The sequence below is a fragment of the Pteropus vampyrus genome, unplaced genomic scaffold, assembly GCF_000151845.1.
Source record: "Pteropus vampyrus isolate Shadow unplaced genomic scaffold, Pvam_2.0 Scaffold462, whole genome shotgun sequence".
NCBI classification, from domain to species: domain Eukaryota; kingdom Metazoa; phylum Chordata; class Mammalia; order Chiroptera; family Pteropodidae; genus Pteropus; species Pteropus vampyrus.
Genome location: NW_011889243.1, coordinates 1,961,530 through 1,982,356, shown reverse-complemented (window position 1 = coordinate 1,982,356; position 20,827 = coordinate 1,961,530). Strand labels below are relative to the sequence as shown.

At 34.9% G+C, this 20,827-nt stretch overlaps 1 protein-coding gene across 14 annotated transcripts in view; it reads right to left on the bottom strand.

The window, feature by feature from the left end:
* PEAK1 (pseudopodium enriched atypical kinase 1) overlaps positions 1–20,827 on the bottom strand; it is a 259,266-nt gene that overhangs the window by 86,484 nt on the left and 151,955 nt on the right. Inside the window, exon 1 of one of the 14 annotated variants that reach the window (XM_011382135.2) lies at positions 1,015–1,102. The exons of the other annotated variants lie outside the window; for them this stretch is intronic. The gene's annotated coding sequence lies outside the window, so the exon portion shown is untranslated. Of the gene's footprint in view, positions 1–1,014; positions 1,103–20,827 lie in introns of those variants that run through there. 14 annotated transcript variants of the gene reach the window in all.

Here is a 20,827-nt window from a genome sequence, read left to right as displayed (position 1 = left end):
CACCTTGTCTGGAACAATCATGTAATTAATCTATGGTTGCTTTAAAGTATGCTATTTCTTTATTAGCTTATTAAGAAACACTAACCTCTATACTATGAAATTCCCAGTGAACCTGTATCAAATAAATTGCTGGAGAAGACAAACTTAGTTTCTGAGCATAATTTGTCCCCCGCAAAAGATTTTGAGAATAGGAGATTATCCAAGATTATCTGAGTGATTCCAATGTAATAACAAGGGTCCTTAAAAGTAAAAGAATAAAGTAAGAGGGTCAGAATCTGAGTGATGTGATATGAGAAAGGCTTGAGCAGCCACTGTTGGTTTTGAAGACGGAAATGGGTCATAAGACTATAAGGTCAAAATTCCAAAAAGGAAGAAGCGATATGTATGTAATTTGTTTTAAACCCAGTTTATATAAACAGTATAAAATCAAGACTCTGCATTGTTTATCCTTAGGTTATGTCTTTATCCTTTAGGAAAAGGTGCTTTTTATACTAGAAAATTTTGATGACCAAAGATGATAAAATTTAAGATAAGAAGACAGATCACTATATCCCACCTCTTTATTTTACTAATAAAGAAAAATAATTACAGTAAAGTTACCTAATTTGGTTTGTTACCAATATTCAGCCAGTTCACGTCAGAGATGGATTACCTCTGGGTTTTCTACCTTCAATCTATGCTATTTTGTTACAATAGGGATTAGCAAACTATGGCCTGTGGGTCAAATCTGGTCTGCCATCTGTTTTAATAAAGTTTTAGTGGAACATAGGCATACCCATCAATTACATATTGTTACAGCTGCTTTTGTGCTATCTGGCCTGCAAAGCCTAACATGTTTGTGATCTGGCACTTATACAGAAAGGCTTGCTTGCTCTTGTGCTATAGTATTCTGCTTCCCAAGGCACAGAAACTTAATTTATCTTATAAAATGTTTAAAAATAATACCTTTTAAATATGACCTTTCAGCAAAATCTTAAGAAGGTTATACAAATAAAGAAATACTATGGCTTTTACCATTAAATATGGATGAAATTCTGTGCAGTCCAGGTTTTGAGGATCCACTAAGAGACGCCAGGGGGGTAAGTTCACTTTTGACTAAATGCTGTTGATTTAATAATAGCAAAATTACTCATCTCAGCATACACATGCCAAGCAAAATAATGACTTACTATTGCTGTAATCATTATTCAATACAGACTGCTGTAAACATATTTGATAACTTATATTAAAAACTGATTATTAAAAGTAATGTGAAACACTATATATATGCTTCATAAAGCATTTATTCATTAATATTTATTGAGTTCCTAATCCAGTGGGATTATATAGCTTTTATAAAACTTACATCCATATTTTCTTATGATCTAGTATGGGGAAAGGAACTAAACTATGTAACCACTAAATTTTCAAAATAAACTTATGAAGAAAGAATTCTCATTTCCATTTTCATAGCTTAAGAAATAGACTCAAGAAAAGTGGGCATCCCTCCAAGGTTATACCATTAGAGCCATGAGGCTTTTTAGTCTATAAGATTCTTTTCTTATTACTTCTCCTGCCTTTTATAACATCTTCAGATCAATAATCTTTTGTATCTTTGGTACAGAACTGTGAGTCTAAGCTGACTATGCGTTCAAATACTTTGGATTCAAAGATCCTTTTAAGAAATTTAAAACTCGGCCTTACCTTTAGCACTTTTCACGGGGAAGTGGAATATCCCTAAATTTGGGCAAAAAGATAAATCAGTCTCTTCAATTTTTAAAAATAAATGTCAATTTTTTATCACTTATACAATTCTGTCACCTAAAGTACATGGATCTCCCCTGGACTCAATAATACAGAATGCAGTCATATCATAAAATGATATGATAAAAATTGATTAAATTTAGTTTAGTCTAAAAATCTGCTTGCTACTATTTGACAGAGGCCAAATAAAGGATATTTTAGTTATATGTTTCCTTCACTAAACTCTATACTTGTATGTACATCATCTACAAGAAACAAACCAGGACAACGTTATCGCAAAAGTCCTGTGAAAAGGTCATCAATGAATTCAGATTTAAATGTTATGCACCTGACTTTTTATAAAAGTGATATGAAAAACATCTAATCAGAGAACGTTTCTAGCTCTTTTGCAAAATCCCAGACTGAGTTATCTGAGTTGTTTATTATACTCAACGTCATTTACATAAGAATCCATGTAATATCTCCTAGAGTTTAGCATTAACAAAAATCTTTTTTTTCCACTTATCAGGATTGAGAAAACTTTTTAAAGGAACAAATAAGCTTGGAATCTGGGGTAGGGGAGGTAATTCTTTTGTTAGATAAAGGAAATCGTAAGAGATCACAATTGCTTATGCTGAATGTATTTTCAAAGCAGTACATTTGCAGTCAGAAAAGACTGAAATCCAGTTAACTGGAACTCTGCATTAAATGGAATGATGTCATATTCACTGTTTTGAGAAAAGGAAATAAATAACAAGATACACAAAATCAACTTTGGGGATCCAAGATAAAATTAGAAATGGTCTCTGCCTCCAAAGAAATTAATCTAGTACGGGAGTTGAAATATACAAATAAAATGACAAAACATAGAAAATGATTAAGGAGCACACCAAGATTTCCAGATAAAGAGTTCTGGGAGTTCAGAGAAATGAAACATTGTTTCCAACAGAAAGAATAAAGAAAGGTTTGATAAATAGGTGGCATAAAGGTAGGCAAAAAAGATGTATAGGATTTATTTATTTTTCCTTTTTTTACTGTTTACAATAAGAAAATCCACCAATTTCGTATACAGTGGGATAATATTTGTTAACTGTATATAATTGGGTACCCACTACAACAATGAAGATAGAGAATATTCTCTTACTCAAATATCATATAAATAGAATCATACAGTATATAGTGTTTATGTTTGACTTCTCACACTTAGCATGTTTTTGAGATTCACCCATGTTGTTCTGTGCAATACTATTTTGTTCCTTTATACTGTTGGTAGGATTCCATGGACTAGATATACTATAATTTGTCAAGCACCAGTCTTTAGTTATTAGGAATAATGCTGTTATGAACATCTGGACACATTTCTGGGTGGGCATGTGTTTTCATTTTGCTTGGGTTAATATCTTTAAGTGGAATTGCTAGGTCGAATGGTGAATGTATATTTAACTTTATATGGTACCGCCATATTGTTTTTTGAAGTCAATATACAAATTTGCATGCTCACTGTCAGTGTCCAAGAATTCTAGTTGTTCTACAAGCTCATCAACACTTGGCATTATTTGTCTCTTATTTTTTAACTTGCATTTGTCAGATAACAGGTGATGCTGAGCATCTCTTCCTGGGCTTATTGACCATTCATATATCTACTGTGAAGTGCCTGTTTAAATTATTTGTCCATTTAAAATCGAATTGCTTATCAGGGAAAGACAAATACCATATAATCTTACTTATATTTGGAATCTAAAGAACAAAATAAATGAACAAAGCAGAAACAGGACTTCCAGTCATGATAGCAGTTAAGTAAATCCTGTGCTTGTCTTATGTCACAATCACATAGAAATTACAACTAAACAACAGAATAGCCATTATTGATAGTCACTTGAAATCTAGCTGAACACCACAAGTCCTACAAATGGGGATAAAAAGAAAGAGCTATTTTGAGACTGATAGGAAGGGTGGAGACATGGAACAAGCTGGTCCCACACTGGTGTATGGTGATTGAAAATTGGGAGGGGTATCTCAGTTCTGAAGGAGCGAGGGGTCCCGGCTGCACACCAGCGTCCCCAGCCCAGGGTTCCAGTGCCAGGAAGAGAAGTTCTCACAATTTCTGGCTGTGAAAACCAATGGAGATTGTGGCTGAGTGAGACAGAGGAATGCTGGAGTAACAGGAATTCCTCATAAGGGGCCCTAGGTGAACTTATTCACTAACAGATTCACTCACTCTGAGCTCCAGCAGTGGGGCAGCAGTTCAAAAGGCAATGAGGACATACTGGGAGGAACTGAGTTATCTGACGCAGGGCCATGGCTGGAAGGGCAGCTTTCTCCCACATGGAAGTGCTGGTGGAATCCATTTTCTCTTCACTGAGCACCACCCCTCCACTGCCGACTGGCATGAATACTAAGGCAGCTGCCATGTCTGAGTCTCCATCAACCTGGCTAACACTGGTCATCCAGCCCTGGAGATTCCCTGAGACCAAATCTGACCCAACTTACAGGACCAACAAAGTCACTTCCAGTGACTTTTCCATACAAATGGCCTGTCGTGGCTCATGCTGCAAACTTTTGTAACCTCTCTCAAAGGTCTGAAAAACCCAAATAAGCAGCATCTGGCTTCAGTGTGCTCCGTACCTCTTGCTGAGCAGCCCCAAGCCTAGCACAAAGGGCTGCTTGGCTCGGTTTGTGGCTTGACCTCTTGAGGTACCTCAAATCCCAGTACAGTTGGTGGCCATGCAAAGTGCTTGGTGACTCTTGCAAGGTGGCCCCAGGCAGGGCATAGGCTCAGATAAACTTAGCCTAAGGCATGGCCCCTCCTAGGAGGCCCTGGAGCCGGCACACCCAGCAGCCAGCTTCTTACATAACTAGAGCCATCACCTGGCGCCTCATCAGAGGATGATACACCCAAAAAATGGACTGGGCAGGCACCAAAGCTCTGCTAAAGTGACTCTTGCCCCATTGATTCAGCCCCTCAACAGCCAGTCCTCACAACCAATCAGCCTGAGGGTCAATCCTTCCCATTGACAAGCAAACAGCAACCAAGGCTCAACTAAAAGAGAAGGGAACACACAACCCATACAAGGGACAAATCTGGAGCTTCCAGCTCTGGTGACCAGGGAAGACTGTGCCACTGAGCCCTGTAGGATACCTACTACATAAGGCTACTCTACCAAGACAGGGAGATATAGGAGCCCTATCTAATATATAGAAACAAACACAGGAAGGTAGCCAAAATGAAGAGACAAAGAAACATGTTCCAAATAAAGAACAGAACAAGGTTCCAGAAAAGCAACTAAACAAAATGGAGACAAGCAACCTATCAGATGCAGAGTTCAAAACATTGGTTATAAAGATGCTCAATGAACCTAGAGGAAGAGTAGATGAACTCAGTGACAACTTTAACAAAGAGATAGAGAACATAAAAATGTAAATAGGAAACATAAAAGAGAACCAGTCAGATGAAGAATGCAATAACTAAAATGAAGACAATATTAGAGGGAATCAATAACAGATTAGATGAAGCAGAAGAGCAAATCAGCGACTTAGAAAATAAGGTAGCAGAAAACACCCAATAAAAACAGCAAAAAGAAAAAAGAATCCAAATAAAGATGGTTTAAGGGGCCTCTGGGACAACATCAAGCATATTGACATTCACATCACAGGGGTACCAGAAGGAGAAGAGAGAGCAAGGAATTGAAAACCTAGTTGAAGAAATAATGACAGAAAATTTCCCTAACCTGGTGGGAAACAGACGTACAAGCCCAAGAAGCACATAGAGTCCCAAACAAGTTGAATCCAAAGAGGCCCACACCAAGACACATCATAATTAAAATGCCAAGGTTAAAGACAAAGAGAAAATCTGAAAAGTAGCAAGAGAAAAACAGTTAGCTACCTACAAGGGAGCTCCCATAAGACTTTCAGTTGGTTTCTCGACAGAAACGTTTCAGACCAGGAGGCACTGGCATGAAGTATTCAAAGTGATGAAAAGCAAATACCTACAACCAAAATTACTCTACCCAGCAAAGCTATCATTTAGAATTGAAGGACAGATAAAGAGCTTCCCAAACAAGAAAATTAGCTAAAAGAGTTTATCATCACCAAGCCAGTATACAGGAAATGTTGGAGGGACTTCTATCAGAAAAAGAAAAAAGAAAAAAACATGAATAATAAAATGGCAGTAACTACATATCTATCAACAATTACTTTAAATGTAAATGGATTAAATGTTCCAATCAAAAGATAAGGTGACTGAATGAATAGGAAAACAAGACCTGCTGCCTTACAAGAGACTCACTTTAGACTGAAAGACACACACAGACTGAAAGTAAAGGGATGAGAAAAAAATATTTTATGAAATAACATGAATATTTAATGAAACAAACAAAAAAGCTAGGGTAGTAATATTTATACCAGACATATTGGACTTTAAAACAAAAGCTATACAAAAGACAAAAGAAGGACACAGAAGTCCCACTTCTAGGTATTTGCCCAAAGGAACCTAAAACACTACTTTGGAAGGACACATGAATCCATATGTTCACTGCAACATTATTTACAATAGCCCAGATATGGAAGTAACCTGGGTGTCCATCAATGGATGAATAAAGAAGAGGTGATACATATATACAATGGAATATTACTCAAGCCATAGAAAAGAATGAAATCTTGCCATCTGCAACAACATGGATAGACCTAAAGGGTATTGTGCTGAGTAGAGTAAGTCAGATAGACAAAGACAAATGCCATATAATTTCACTTATATGTGGAATCCAGAGAACAGGATAAATTAAAGTTACAAAGATTTTCTCCTATGGTTTCTTCTAGAAGTTTAATAGCTTTAACTTTTAAATTTAGGTGGATTTTTTTAAATAAAACTTCATGTGTAATTTGAGGTAAAGGTTAAGGTTCATTTTAGCCCATATAGATGTCCACTTGTTTAGACACTATTTGTTGAAAAGACTGTCTCTTTTCCATTGAATTACATTGGCACTTTTAAAAAGTCAATTTATCAAATATGTGTGGAGTTATTTCTGCACTCTCTATTCTCTTCCACTGATCTATTCCTTTGTTTGTATCAGACTGCCTTTTCCATTGATCTATTTGTTTCTCTTTACATTGTACCACACTGTCTTGATTACTGTGGGCTATAAGTGTTGAAATCAAATAGAGTAAGTCTTCCAACTTCATTCTTATTTTGCAACATCATTTTGGCTCATGTCCCATTGTGTTTCAGTATGAATTTTATAAATTTATAAAATTTTAGCATCACCTTGTCGATTAGATCATCTACTTAAAACATTTCTTCTTGTGTAATATAGGCATTTCCTTCTAGGTACTACATTTCCCTCTAGGTACCACAAATTTCAGTATGTGATATCTTCATTATCAATTTAAAATATTTTCAAATTTCTCCTGTGATTTCTTCTTTGACCCAATGCTCATTTAGAAGTGTTTTTCTGATAATCTCATTGTTACTGATTTCAATTTCGTTGTCGTTAGATAACACAGTATGGTTTCAATTTTTCTAAATATAAGACTTGTTTTTTGGCACAGATTATAGTTTATTTTGGTAAACATACCACGTGCACTTGAAAAAAATGTCCATTCTGCCACTGTTTGGTATAATGTCCTAAGAATAACAATTAAAGTTAGGCAGTAGATATTCAATGTGTTTGCAGAATTTTTCATGTTGTCTAGTTCCATCAGTTGAAGAAAGGATGATATTAAAATCAACTATGACTGTGAAATTATCTAGTCTGGCCTATATTCTGTCAATTTTTGCTTCATGTAATTTAAAGTACTATTATTGCATATATACATATTTATGTTTGTTATGTGTTCCTGTTGAATTCCAGTTTAATTTTCCTGTTGGATTTTTAGCTATTATATTTTTCGTTATTTTTATAATAATTGTCCCTAGGGATTACAATATATATCCTTAAGTTTTCACAGTTCACTTAAAGTTAATAATGGACTATTTCACATAAAACAGAAAGTGTTTGCCATCATATAGGTCTATACGTCCCCAAATACACATCATGAGCCCCATAAGACGATGTTGTAATTTTAGTTTTCGATGGTTATATAGTCTATAAAGAAGAGGAAAAAGGCAAGAAAAAGAAATCTTTTATGTTTGCCCATATATTTAAAATGTCTGATGTTCTTTATTCCTTACTGAATATTCAAGTTTCCCTCTAGAATTACTTATCTTCAACCTGAAGAACTTCCTTTAGCATTTCTTGTAGTGCAAGTCCCTAAGTAGCAAATTGTCTTTGCTTTCTTTTATCTAAATATGTACTTTGCCTTCATTCTTTTAATTGAAGTATAATTGACATAACACTATAGTAGCCTTAGATGCACAATGTAATGATTTGATATTTGTATATATTGCAAAATAATTACCACAGTAAGTATAGCCTTCATTCTTAAACAATATTTTTCGTGGGTATAGAATTCCAAGTTTATTTTCTTTCAGCACTTAAAAAATATTATACTCTCTTCTGTCCTCAATGGTTTCTGATGAGAAGTCAATTATTAAATACCATCTAACAGATCTTTGGGGCTTTATTCACTTCCCCTCTAATCTTTCTTTTTCTGTTTTGCCTTAATTTAATATTGATATGTTTGAGATCAATTACTCTCTCTTTTACTACAAAAGACTGAAAGACTAATAAATAAAATGTTAAATGAAAAGGTATATATTCAAAATTTACTATGAGCATATTTCATTTAACATTTATTACTTTCATAATTAGAAAATAATTACATTAGGTTACTATAAAAACAGTCATGTGTCCTTTACCCATATGCAATCTACTTTAAATATTCTAGCCCTGATAATTATACACAAACCTTCTGCTCTGTCACTGCAGTTCTGAATGAGTCTGGCAGAGATCATTTTGAACATCTATCACATGGTTAGTCACCTGGGAGGGATGACATCAAATCATTATGAATTTGGGGACCCAAATGACTGCCCTCTATTGCAGACCGAGACTATGTGTGTCCTAGGCAAGATTTATTCTCTAGATGTTAAAGGTTAATGCATTAACCAGATTTTATATAAATGTCTTCATCATTTGTGAATGGCCAGATGGTTGGTTATAAATGTAGATATTAAGAAACATAAGCTGACTGATTTCAATTAGCTTTGAAGTCAGACAAACAATAGCGAGGATACTAAGAGAATGTGTTCTTACAGATGAATACCCTATAAGCTAGAGTTACCAATTATATAATGTAGCAAATAGGTTACCCTGGAATATATGTGCTGTTAGAAAGAATCTCTGTTATGAAACACTTAATGGGGCATATATTTTATGACCCAAATAAGGAAGTCAGCTAATGTAATATGCTTGTATTTCAGAATGCACTAGATTTTATGAGGAATTTTGGAAGCAAATAATACTTTTAAAGTAAGCTGTAGTAGTTCTGGGCCAAATCCAAACTCTGCCTGAAAAGATTAGTAACTGAACAAGTGTTGGCTTTTCCAGGCTTAGCAGGCAATGCCAATTTTATACCATGCTCCTCAAAGTATCAGCTGTGTTGTTCTTGATGATTCTCCTCTGTACTACAATGAGAAAAAGGGCACAAAAGAGTCCTTGAGAATGTCACTATCTTTAGGAATGTCTTGACCTTAAAAATTCAGGTAAAGTCAGAAGAGAATGGAATTATTTGACTTATTCAAAATAAAGTTGAGAATCTAAAATTTAATATCTTTTCTGAATCACAGAGATTCTAATGGTCATTCAGGAAAGTGATTCGACTCCAAGTCTCCCAAAGAAATTAAATGAATAATTTTTATAGAAAATATGATGCAAAACAAAAATAAAAATATTTTAAACATAATTTTAACTTTTTTTCTTTTATAGAAAGCAATCCATAAACTTCTTTCTCCTTTTGGCTACATTGCTAATGAAATCCCTGATGTTAAGAAAATTAAATCATTTTTAATGCTTGTTTCATCCCATTGACTGTGATGCTTATCGTTGATTACTAATGCCTATATGGTAGGCACACTATACCATATACATTATTGCTTATCACTAACTATACCAAAGACCTTATACAGCTAAGTATTTTCATTTCACAGAATAATGAATTGAGAGTCAAAGAAATTAAGTAACCTGACCAAAATCACACAGTCCAGGTCCTACTCCCAAATCCATGCTACTTCCATATAACCATAATTATAAACGGAAAGATATCTTAGTCAATTGATCTCAGTGCTTTAACTTTCCTGCAAGCAGAGACAATGAAAGACTCCTCTGGGACACACCGCAATGGTCCTAGACAAAGCATGGAGTTTCCACTAATAAAGAGGCATGTCTTCCTTTGCAGTTTTGTCATAGAATAAATAAGCATTTCACAATAGTTTAAAGTTGCAAAATAAAGGGTAAACAGCTAATAGGCAAAAAAAGGCAAACACAGGAGCTATAGGTAATAAGTTAAGACTTTTGTTACTCAGATTGCGGTCCGCTAACCAGCAGCATTGGTATCAGCCTGTTAGAACTGCAGAATATTAGAACTTGCTCCACACCAGATGAATCAATCTGGTTGTAAAAAGATTAGCATGCTCAAGTAAGCTTGAGAAGCAATGATTTTAATTATAATTACTGATGGATCCCTCTCCTCACTGAAAACAGCGGCTGTGCAAGACAGTTTAAAACAATCTCTTCAAAGTATCTGTCCAGATGATAATGAGTTAATTTTAAAAGGAAAAGAGCCTCATTTGAGAGATTTTTAAAAAATTTATGTATTATATATATGTTAGGTTTACAAAGTACTCATGGGGAACAATAAAGAATGCTTACAAGTCTAAATCTATCCCTGTGGGTATATATTAAAGAAATTCTTTCAAATTGATTTTAGTCCTTTTCTTATTTATTTATTTATTTGTTTGTTTGTCTGTTTGTTTGGGGGAGTCAAGGTTATTCTTTATCACTCATAAAAAAAAATCTGAATCAAAATCCCCAAAAAGCTTTAAAAAATCGGTAGTATATATTTCTTCTACTTTAATTTTAAAAATCTCTCTACCCAAAGGATAATAAATTCAGACCAAAATACTGAGACATTATCTGGTTTCTAATTCTAGATTCTTCTACTTTATAATCTTATAAATCTAATATTCTTGTAGTCTACAATAAAAAGTACTGAAAAAAATTGATGTCATCTACCTAATACCACAGCAAAGGATTAGTGATACAATTCAATGTTCATATTATAAAATTTTATTAATCATACAGATTTTGCTTTTCTCCTTCAACATGACTGTTGACTGTGCTTTTAAAAGGACTGATCTGACTTATCAGATGGTTGCAGTCTGACTAATTTGAGTAAGCTCTAAAAAATGTTGTTTTAGAAAGGTCAATTAGTTCTAAACAAAGGCATTCAGTAAGCATCTCCAATAGAGATACTTCCTACAGAGATAAGCCAATATTTCCTGTTGTGCTCTAGTGTATAAAGGAGTAAAGGAGCTGTAAGTGAATGCACACATTAACAGCTGGATCCCCCAGAGTTTATAATTTCTGACAGCACTTACAAGAGATTTCCACTGAGCTGCTACACCAGCATTTTCTAAGATTTTGCTGAATTATGTCATTTGTTGGGGGAGGAGTATTTAAAAATATGTTTACTTCATTATGAAATCTGGATGATTTTTTTTTTCCTCCACAGTGATTTTTGGTCTTGCCCGTCTATTTCAACTTCTACAGTTGCATCTTTCACATTTAGATTGTCCTGGTAGTCTCCTAGCTGGTGTCTTTGCCTCTAGGCCCTCCCACTCTATCAACATATAGCCACTAAAATAATGTTCCTCAATTAAGTTCATCATGTAATATGTCTGTTCAAAAATTACAGGACTCCTTATTTCTCAGCATATCAAACTCAAATTTCTTAGCTTGGGTTTCAAAACCCTCCACACTTTAATTATTATCTCTGTTAAAGATGAGAAAACTGAAGCACTTTGAGGCAATTTGCCCAAGGTCATATAGTTAGTAGAGGAGTTGAGAAGCAATCTAGTTCTAAAGTTTATGCTATCAAACATTATGCTATATGTGAATGTTACCTTGCAAATTCATTTATGGGTCTCTGGATATTTCCCCAACGCCATTATTCTCTGAGACAGTCTACTTCCTTTGTAAGTTCACACAGAGCCGATACATAGTAGAAACTTACTATGGTAGAAACTTACTATGTTTCATTTACTGGTGTTACACTAGAATGGTAGTTCAGGTGAACTATAATGCCAAGATTCCAATTGCTCAGAGTTAAAGATTTCTGAATGTATAAGGTGGTTAAAATAATTTTTCTCTATTCATATCCTCATCTGCTGTAGTTTCTACGTTTCTCTGTCTGTAAACAGTTGTGGTATTAAATTTTCCTATATTGTGTTCTGGTCCAAAAATATGCAGCGGTACAATCTGAACAGCGGCTTACCGCCCGCCCCCGCCCCCCGCCCCTTTCCGAATCAAATAACTAGGCTTAAAGGAAAAAGCTCCTGATGTGTTAAAGGCAATTCTAGAAATAAAAAAAGTAGAAAGGCTACATCAAGCATGACATTATGTAACCTCCAGCACTTGCAATGTTTAAATTTAAAACATTTAATATACTTGTTTTCTATATATGATGAAACCAACAAAGTAAATAAAGGGGGCGCCCCCTCACTGAGAAGGCACTGTTAATGTACATTTCCTGAGAGAAAACAGCTATTTGTAGCCTTGTTAAATGTTAGGCAAAGTTTATGTATATTAAATATTCGAGCTAGCATTATGCTCTATATGATCAATCCTTAACTAAGGAAAAAAAAAAAGAGAAATCAATACTTCTTTTTAATTCTGTCAAGTTTGCCACAACTGAAAATAAAAGGATATATAAGTAATGTTAGATAGGATAGACCATAATAACCAGAAACTGAACAGCGTCTTTCCTCTTCTCCTTTCTCTTATAGTTTTTCATCACTGCATTGTCAATTAAATTGACCTAAGATGTTTCAAAAGAAATCTAAAATACTATCATTTACAAATCTAGAGATTAACAATACAAACATATGATGGAGCTGTCAGTATAAAGACTTAGGCATCCATATGTTCTTTCATTGACAAAAATCCACTGTTTTATGATTTTGCAACTAACAAGTTTGTGTCACAAGTTCATAATATACCAATATACCTATTCTTAAAATAAGACAATATATAAATAACTCTGAAACTGGAACCAGAAATAATTAGCTACTCCAAATGATGCTAGGAAACTGAAAACTAAGATGCCAACTACTTTCTCTACCACTATTTTCCAAGCAGTCCAAATGCAAACTTAGAAGAAAGTTCAAAGCCCAAAGAAAATCTAATTAAAAGATAGCTGGAGGAAATTCTGCGTAAATATTCTTTTGGATGCAGAAAAGAACTACTATGAGAAAAACCTCACTCATCTTAAGATGAAAAATGAGGGTAACTCCACGCTACTAGATTAATAACACTAGCTATCACTAACTGTATGTCAAGTACTTTTCATCTATGAACTACTTTAAACCTCCCAATTACCTTATAAAATATTACCATTTCTATTTTATAGACAAAGATATTGAAGTTCAGAGAGATAGATTAATTTGGTCATATGCCTAGGTCTGGGTTCAGACACCTTGAATGTGGCAGATCTGGACTCTGGACTCTGGACTTAGACTTGTCTAATTCTACAGTCTATGCTTCTCTTAACTTTACTATACTGCAATAGTTCTCAACCTTTAGTCCTTGTCACAATCATCTGGAATCTTTTTCAAAATACAGATGCATGGGTTAAGTACCCATAGATCCTAAACCAGCCAGTCTGAAATGGCACCTGAACATCTTTATTTTTAAAAAGTAGTTCAGGTGCTTCTGATGTACATCAAAGTAGTTGTAGTTATTACTAGACTGGGGATAAAAACAGCAATCTAAAATTAATTTCTTTGTCATTTTGTAATACTTGTTTTTCAGCAAATTTACCTTTCAAATAATATATTTTGTAGAAATCCTTAAATCAGTATGATATCGCTAAGCAAATAGGAGGTTAGAGTAGTGTAGGTGATATAGAGGCTCACTTACTATAGAAGGAACAGATTGATCATTTTCTTCTAATAATCTAAAAAATGGAAAAGATGGACAGAAGTAGAGAAATATTGCTCTAATATCTTAATATAGCACATATTTTAGATTAGACAGAGAACAAAATCTTATAAATTAACAAAAAACAATAATTTAAAAGAGCTCTGGGCTTAACCTCCAGGATCTTATAATTTGTAGAAATGAAATTTAAATACTTTAGATACAACCATCTTCAAAATGTTTTCTGCTATGAATAAGCACCAAAGAATAAGATGGTCCTGGTTTTAGGTCCTTCATTTGATGGTCAAAACCAGTTTTATTCTCCTTGAGGAGACCTGATTCTGTCACTATACATGTTGCTTCTCTATGACTTAGGATGTACTGGCCCTAGAAAGCTCAGCCTTTTATAATCAGGCTACTCCAGTGATTCTCATTCCAGCAGCATTTCAGAACCTAATTCTTCATTCTGAACCAGGCAGTCCCTTAGAAAACCATTCTGAGAGAGTCTGAAGTACTCAACAGATATCAGCTGCTAGGTCTCTAAGAATGAAAACAATCTCCAGAGTCCCAAATACATTTAAAAGGAATACTGGGCAAGTCACTTCATCAGGATTTACCATCTTTCACAACCTACAGAGACATCCTTACTCTAAGAATGTGTAAGAGGATTTTCTCAACTAGATATGATTTTGTTTCCAGTATAGTCACTGTGTAAAACTGCTATACCATTCACAAAATGAAAGGTGTTAATTCTATTATAACCAGGAAAAAAAAAACAAACAAACTAGCAAGTCTGATATTTTATACACTTTAAGAAAACTGCCATTTTAAAACAGAATTTATCATTCTCATAGCACCTACTCTGACTGGTTTGACTTTGGGGTGTTCAGGTATGAGGCTCAGATTGAGTCCTATCCTCTCCTGTAATTCAACATTGACCACTCCTCTCATGATTAGAGGTATTTGATTACAGACCATTTCTGTCACATTGTTTTTCTTTAGCTGTTTTTGAACTTTAATTCAATAAATACTATTTTGTAACTACTATATAGCAACAAATACTATATAACTATTATATATACTATACAGACATGCTATATACAAAGATCAGTAAAACAAGAAGAGTAATTTCAAGCAAGTGGAGAATATAAAATATACTAATATTTAAAATAGGGCAAAACATAAGTGCCACTATAGGGTACTTATTGAATGAAGACGGTTTCTCGAAAAACATCATGTCAGCGATAGCATTTGAGATGAGCCTTATTGAGAGGAAAGATTATTCAGCATCGGAAACAAGACAGAAGAGGACACTACATAGCAAAGACACAGAAAGAACAGTGTCAAATATATTTACAAAACAGCAAGAAGTATAATTTGGTTTACAAGATGCAGTACTGGTATTAAGAAGTAAAAGGCAAATTTAGGGTCAAAATACAAATATCTAAAAGGAATATTAACATCTGGAACTTTTATACTTTGTTTATATTCGTATAGCCCAGCCCAGTGTTGGTCATATATTTGGTTATTAACTTAAGCTGTCAGAAAAAGCATATACATAGTAATCCCCAGGCACCTGTCCAAAAGCATCTAATAATTAGAGTAAATATACGACTAATTAAGGCACTTGGAAAAACATCCCTTCCAATTCATTATTAAATTATATAGATTTGGGGGGAAATCATTCTAACATTTCTTGTAATATAAATTTGGTAAGATGAAAAATTCTAATAGGCCCCACGCATTTCATAACATTTCAGTGAAGCCCAGAAATAAAGTGTGTAAAAAGCTATGTGTAAGTGAGTTTCAATAAAAAAGAATCTCTAATAGTTTAGCCTACTCAGTTCACTTTTCGTCAAGTCTTCCAAGGCAGATGCAAATTTAATCTAATAAAGAAAAACTGTCATGGCTTCTCAAGCAAAAAGGGGCAGCTAAAACTAAAGACAAAGTTTTACAGAGAATGATTTGCAATTGCATAATTAGGTATGACTAAGGTAATAAAAGATGGCATCTTCGGTTTGAGAAAATGCCCAAATTAAACTGAAATTCAGAATTTTCTTGTAGTAAAAAAAAAAAAAATCCAAGTATAATTTATTTTAAGATGTGGGCAAAATATGGAAATTAAAATACACAAATAGATTCAAACTGCTAGAAATAAATGGAATAAATATTTAAGTAGTACTTTAGCTGAAAAATTATAATGCTTGCAAGTACAATGCAATATCTGTTCATTTAATGTGTTAAAAGCTAAACTGGTTATAGAACAATTGTTATACTCATTTCCTCTGACCATTAACCTATCAATACTAAGACTAAATGATCAATGTCTTCTTACATACTTGTATACATTCACTTTCTCTTCTAAGCACCTCTGCAATTATATACTGTGAAATTTGAACAGAAACAGAAATTTACTTTAAGACTACCATTATGACACAAAGTTATTGTAAAATGCTTCTTCAAGAGTGGCCCACAGTCCACGTGAATCATATTTCACCTCACTTTTTCTGATTTTCTCCCTACTTCATTGGCCAGCTCCTTCTCAATCTGTTCCTCGCCCCCACCCCCCTCACCCCCGCCCTGGCTTCTTCTCTAATACATCTCTCAAAGTTGGGGTGACTAAGAATATCCCTTTTCACTCCCCCACCCTCTTTATCCATTCTCTTTCCCTAAGTGTTTTTATCTCATACCATGGCTTTGGGTACCATCTAATATATATTCTATCACTCTCAAATTTTACCTCCAATCCATATCTCTCTTTATGAACTCCAGCCTCCTTTATATGACTGCCTTCTTAACATCTCCACTTGGATATCTAAAACACATCTACACTTAACATCTCACAAAACGAAACTAGTGACATCTAATCTCTCCACTTGCAAAGTCTTCCCATCTCAGTAAATGGTCCACCATCCAAAAACTTGCTCATTCAAAAACTAGCAGTAATTTTATTTTCCACACTCTCCACCCTCTCTCCTCTAATCCAATGCATCTGCTTAACTCTTGCTAGCTCTACCTCCAGTATATATCTCAAATCTGACCAGGTTAAGCTGAGACTGAGTCCCTTTTAAGTGTCTGATGCCAGAACTCCACTTCAATGCCTTTTTTCCCTGCCTTCTACTTGTCAAACGCACATTCACCAGCTTAGTTCAAAGTCCTCATTTTCTTATTTAAACAACTGCCTTAGAGAGAAAGACAAATACCATATGATCTCATATATATGTGGAATAAAAATAAATAAATGAATAAATGAAAGAGAAGCAGACCTACATAGAGAATAAGCTAATGGTTGCCAAAGAGGAGTAGGGTGGGGGGGATGAGAAAAAACTCTTTTTAAACAATAACAAATAAATAAATGTCCCATGAAGGAAACTAGGGAGGGAGGCAGGGAGGGAGGGAGGGAGGGGAGGGAAGGAAGGAAGGAAGGAAGGAAGGGAAAGGAGAGAGAAAGAGAGAGAGAGAGAGAAAGAAAGAAAAAAAAAGAGAGAGAGAAAGAAAGACAGAAAGAGACAAAGAGAGAAAGAAAGAGAGAAAGAAAGAGAGAGAGAAATCTAGGAGGTAATACCAAGGTCCTAGAAATTAGGGTATAAAAATGTCTTAGATAGCTGTTTCCGAAAGGCCGTGCCAGGCCTGGATATGACCAAGGTTGCTCAGAATGTTTAAACTTTCACTAAACCAGCTCGATCTCCATTCTCTGACACACACAACCCCTCTTTCCACTTTGAATAATAAATTAATAACATTAATAAGTTTTCATGAAAATATGTGACGTTAAAGATCAGCCAAACACATTTTTTCATACAGGGAGGCAGAACTCCAAATAATATAGCTTATAACTCTCAAAACAGAAATCTTTCCATAAAACCAAACTGACAAGCTCCTTAAAAAAATCAGTGGGGTGTACTATGAAAACATAACATGTACAATATTCTTGGGACAGTTAACACTCAAACTCAGCAGAGTGAATCTTCCCAATACCCAAAAATGAGATAATTAAGATAATTCATGAATGAAAAAAAGTATATGCTTCAGAGAAAAAAATTGTTTATTAAGCACCTGGCAAAGTATGTGACCCAGAGTAAACAATTATTCATGCCACAAATTTAACTGTGGGCCTGGGAGCTGGGAAAAAAAACTGCCTTAGCCACCTAAATATAAGTCTTCCAGCCTCAGATATCTCCCTTTCCAAGTCACTTTTCACACTGTCACTATTCAGTGCTTAAAATCCTTTGGTGGTGGGATTTGGAGAAACATGGTGGAGTGAGAGACGTTCCCAGATCTCTCCCCTTGAAACAACAATAAGCTGAATATCTAAAACTCAACAAAAAACACCCAAACTGCACACCACCACATCTGAGCGTGGTATCTGTGCATAAGAACTAACACAGGTCAGAACCCCAGGTGTCGGGCAGTGGACTAGGAGAAATAAAGAAGTTGCCAATCACAGCTGCTGGAGTTCCCTGTAGGAGGAGGGGGAGGAGAGAAGATGTGGCGAGTTACTGAACAGTCCTGCCTGTGAGCTCCATGTGGCTGGTGGCAGGGCCCAGTCATCAGGGCAGAAAACAGAGAAGCAGGAAGGCAGAAAAATAACATTTGATTTTTACCCGCCGCGGTTGCAAAACTGAGGCTGAACCACAGCTCCCAAAACCAAACCCAGAAAGCGCGTCCCCCCATACCTTCCGAGACCCAACACCCCGGAGCCCCAAAAGAATCTAAGCAAACATTACTCAAAATGTTGCTAAAACTGACAGGGAGTGAGACTGAGGTAAGTGAGTGTGATTAAACATCTACAAGGAAAAAAAAAAAGGCATTATTATGGCATTATATAAAGCAGGGATACAAGAGGCTTAGACACCACCTACTGGAAACCAAAAGAAAAGCGCCTTCTTTGCATCAGGCTGAAGAGAGACCATTATATATAAATCTTCTGGGGAAAAAAGCAAAAAACACCTCCATTAATGCCTAGGCAGAGAAACAGTCCATTAAACACCATGAACGACCAAGGTGACCAGGCATCTAAGAAAGAGAAAAATCTCCAAGGTGACAAGGCATGTAAGAAAGAAAGAGAAAATAAGCTTACAGACATAGAAATATGCAACTTAAATGACAGAGAATTCAGAATGATACTTCTGAAAAAACTCGGTGAGTTCCAAAAAGAGTCATATCCACAATTTCAGAAAGCGAAAAAACTAGATGAGCAGAATGAGTTCTTTAGCAAGGAGACTGAAACCTTCAAAAAGAACAGAATAGATATTCTGGAGATAAAAAAACAAACAAACAAACACACACACATACACTGTAAGAGTTGAAAAATGAAATAGTAAGCTTGGGAAATAGAGTTGACCAAATGGAGGAAAGGATCAGTGATATCAAAGACAGAATTCTAGAGATAAATTGGAAGGAAGAACAGAGAAACAGAAGAATGAAAAATAATAAAAAGAAATACAAGAACGAGTTGACACCATCAGGAGAGGAAATATAAAAAAATGGGCATTATTGAAGGTGAGTAAAAGGAGCAGGGACTAGAAAGCATTTTCAGACAAAGAGTTGATGAGAATTCCCCAAATCTAAGGAATAAGCAGGAGCTTGATATTCAAGAAGTCAACAGGACATCCAATTATCTCAATCCAAAAAGGTCTTCACCAAGGCACATTGTATTAAAATTATCAAAAATCAACGACAAAGACAGAATTCTCAGGGCAGCTCAAAAGAAGAAAACGGTTAACTTAAAAAAGAAAATTCATTAAATTATCATCAGACTTCTCAGTGCAAACCTTATAAGCCAGAAAGTAATGGAACCAAATATTTTAACATTAAGTGAAAGGAAGTACCAGCCTAGAATAATATATCCAGCTAAGCTCTCCTTTAGATATGAAGGAGAAATAAAGACCTTTCCAGACATACAAAAATTGAGAGAATTCTCCACTACGAGGCCTGCACTACAGGAAATACTGAAAGGAGTCAGCTAACCTAGAACAAAATGACAAAAAAAAAAAGAACAAAATGACAAAAAAAAAAAAACAAACACATAATTAGGAGTAAAGTGACTGTCAGGAAAATAAAAGCAGAGGAGTGTAACCCTTACTAAGAACAGGGCATTACAAGCTTAAACAGTAAGAAAAAAATTGCTATAGCAAGATAGTAATGAACATTCAGCATACATACGGACAAATTGAGACAACAATGACTTAAAAAAGGAGGATTCAAAGATCCAAATTCACAAAGGGGAATAGAGATAAGGCACACACAGAAGAAACATTACATATTTGTAATGTTAACTACACACCAGAGATTCAGAACTGAAGTATATAACATAAAACAAGAAGAACCAGAGGGAAAACCCAGAAAAGCCAACCAAAATAAAGAAAATACAAACACAAGGGTAAGGATATAATGGAAACACTGAACGAAAATAAAATGGCTATAGGAAAACCTCATATTTCAATAATTATACTAAATGTAAATGGACTGAACTCACCAATAAAAAGGAACAGAGTTGCAGAATGAATCTAAAACCAAAACCCAACCAAGCGCTGCCTCAAGAATACACATTTCAGTTCCAAAGACAAATAGGGACTCAAAGTGAAAGGGTGGAAAATGATATTTCAAGCAAAGGGCATTCAGAGAAAAGTGAGAGTAGCTATACTAATATCAGATAACATAGACTTTAAAAGGAAAAAGAAAAGAATGATACTGAGGGACCCTTTATTATGATAAAAGGATCATGCATCAGAAAGACATAACACTTATTAATATCTATGTTCCCAATCAGGGAGCCCTGAAATATGTAAAGCAAATACTAACAGAACTAAAGGGAGAAACAGACCAAAACACTATCGTAGTTGGAGACCTAAATACTTCACTGTTGGATATGGACAGATCATCCAAACAGAAAATCAGTAACGAAATAACATCCTTAAATGACACATTAGACAAACTGGACATAATGGACTTTTACAGAGCCTTCCATCCCAAAACAGCTGCTTATGTATTCTTCTCTAGTGCACATGGAACATTCTCAAGGATTGACCACA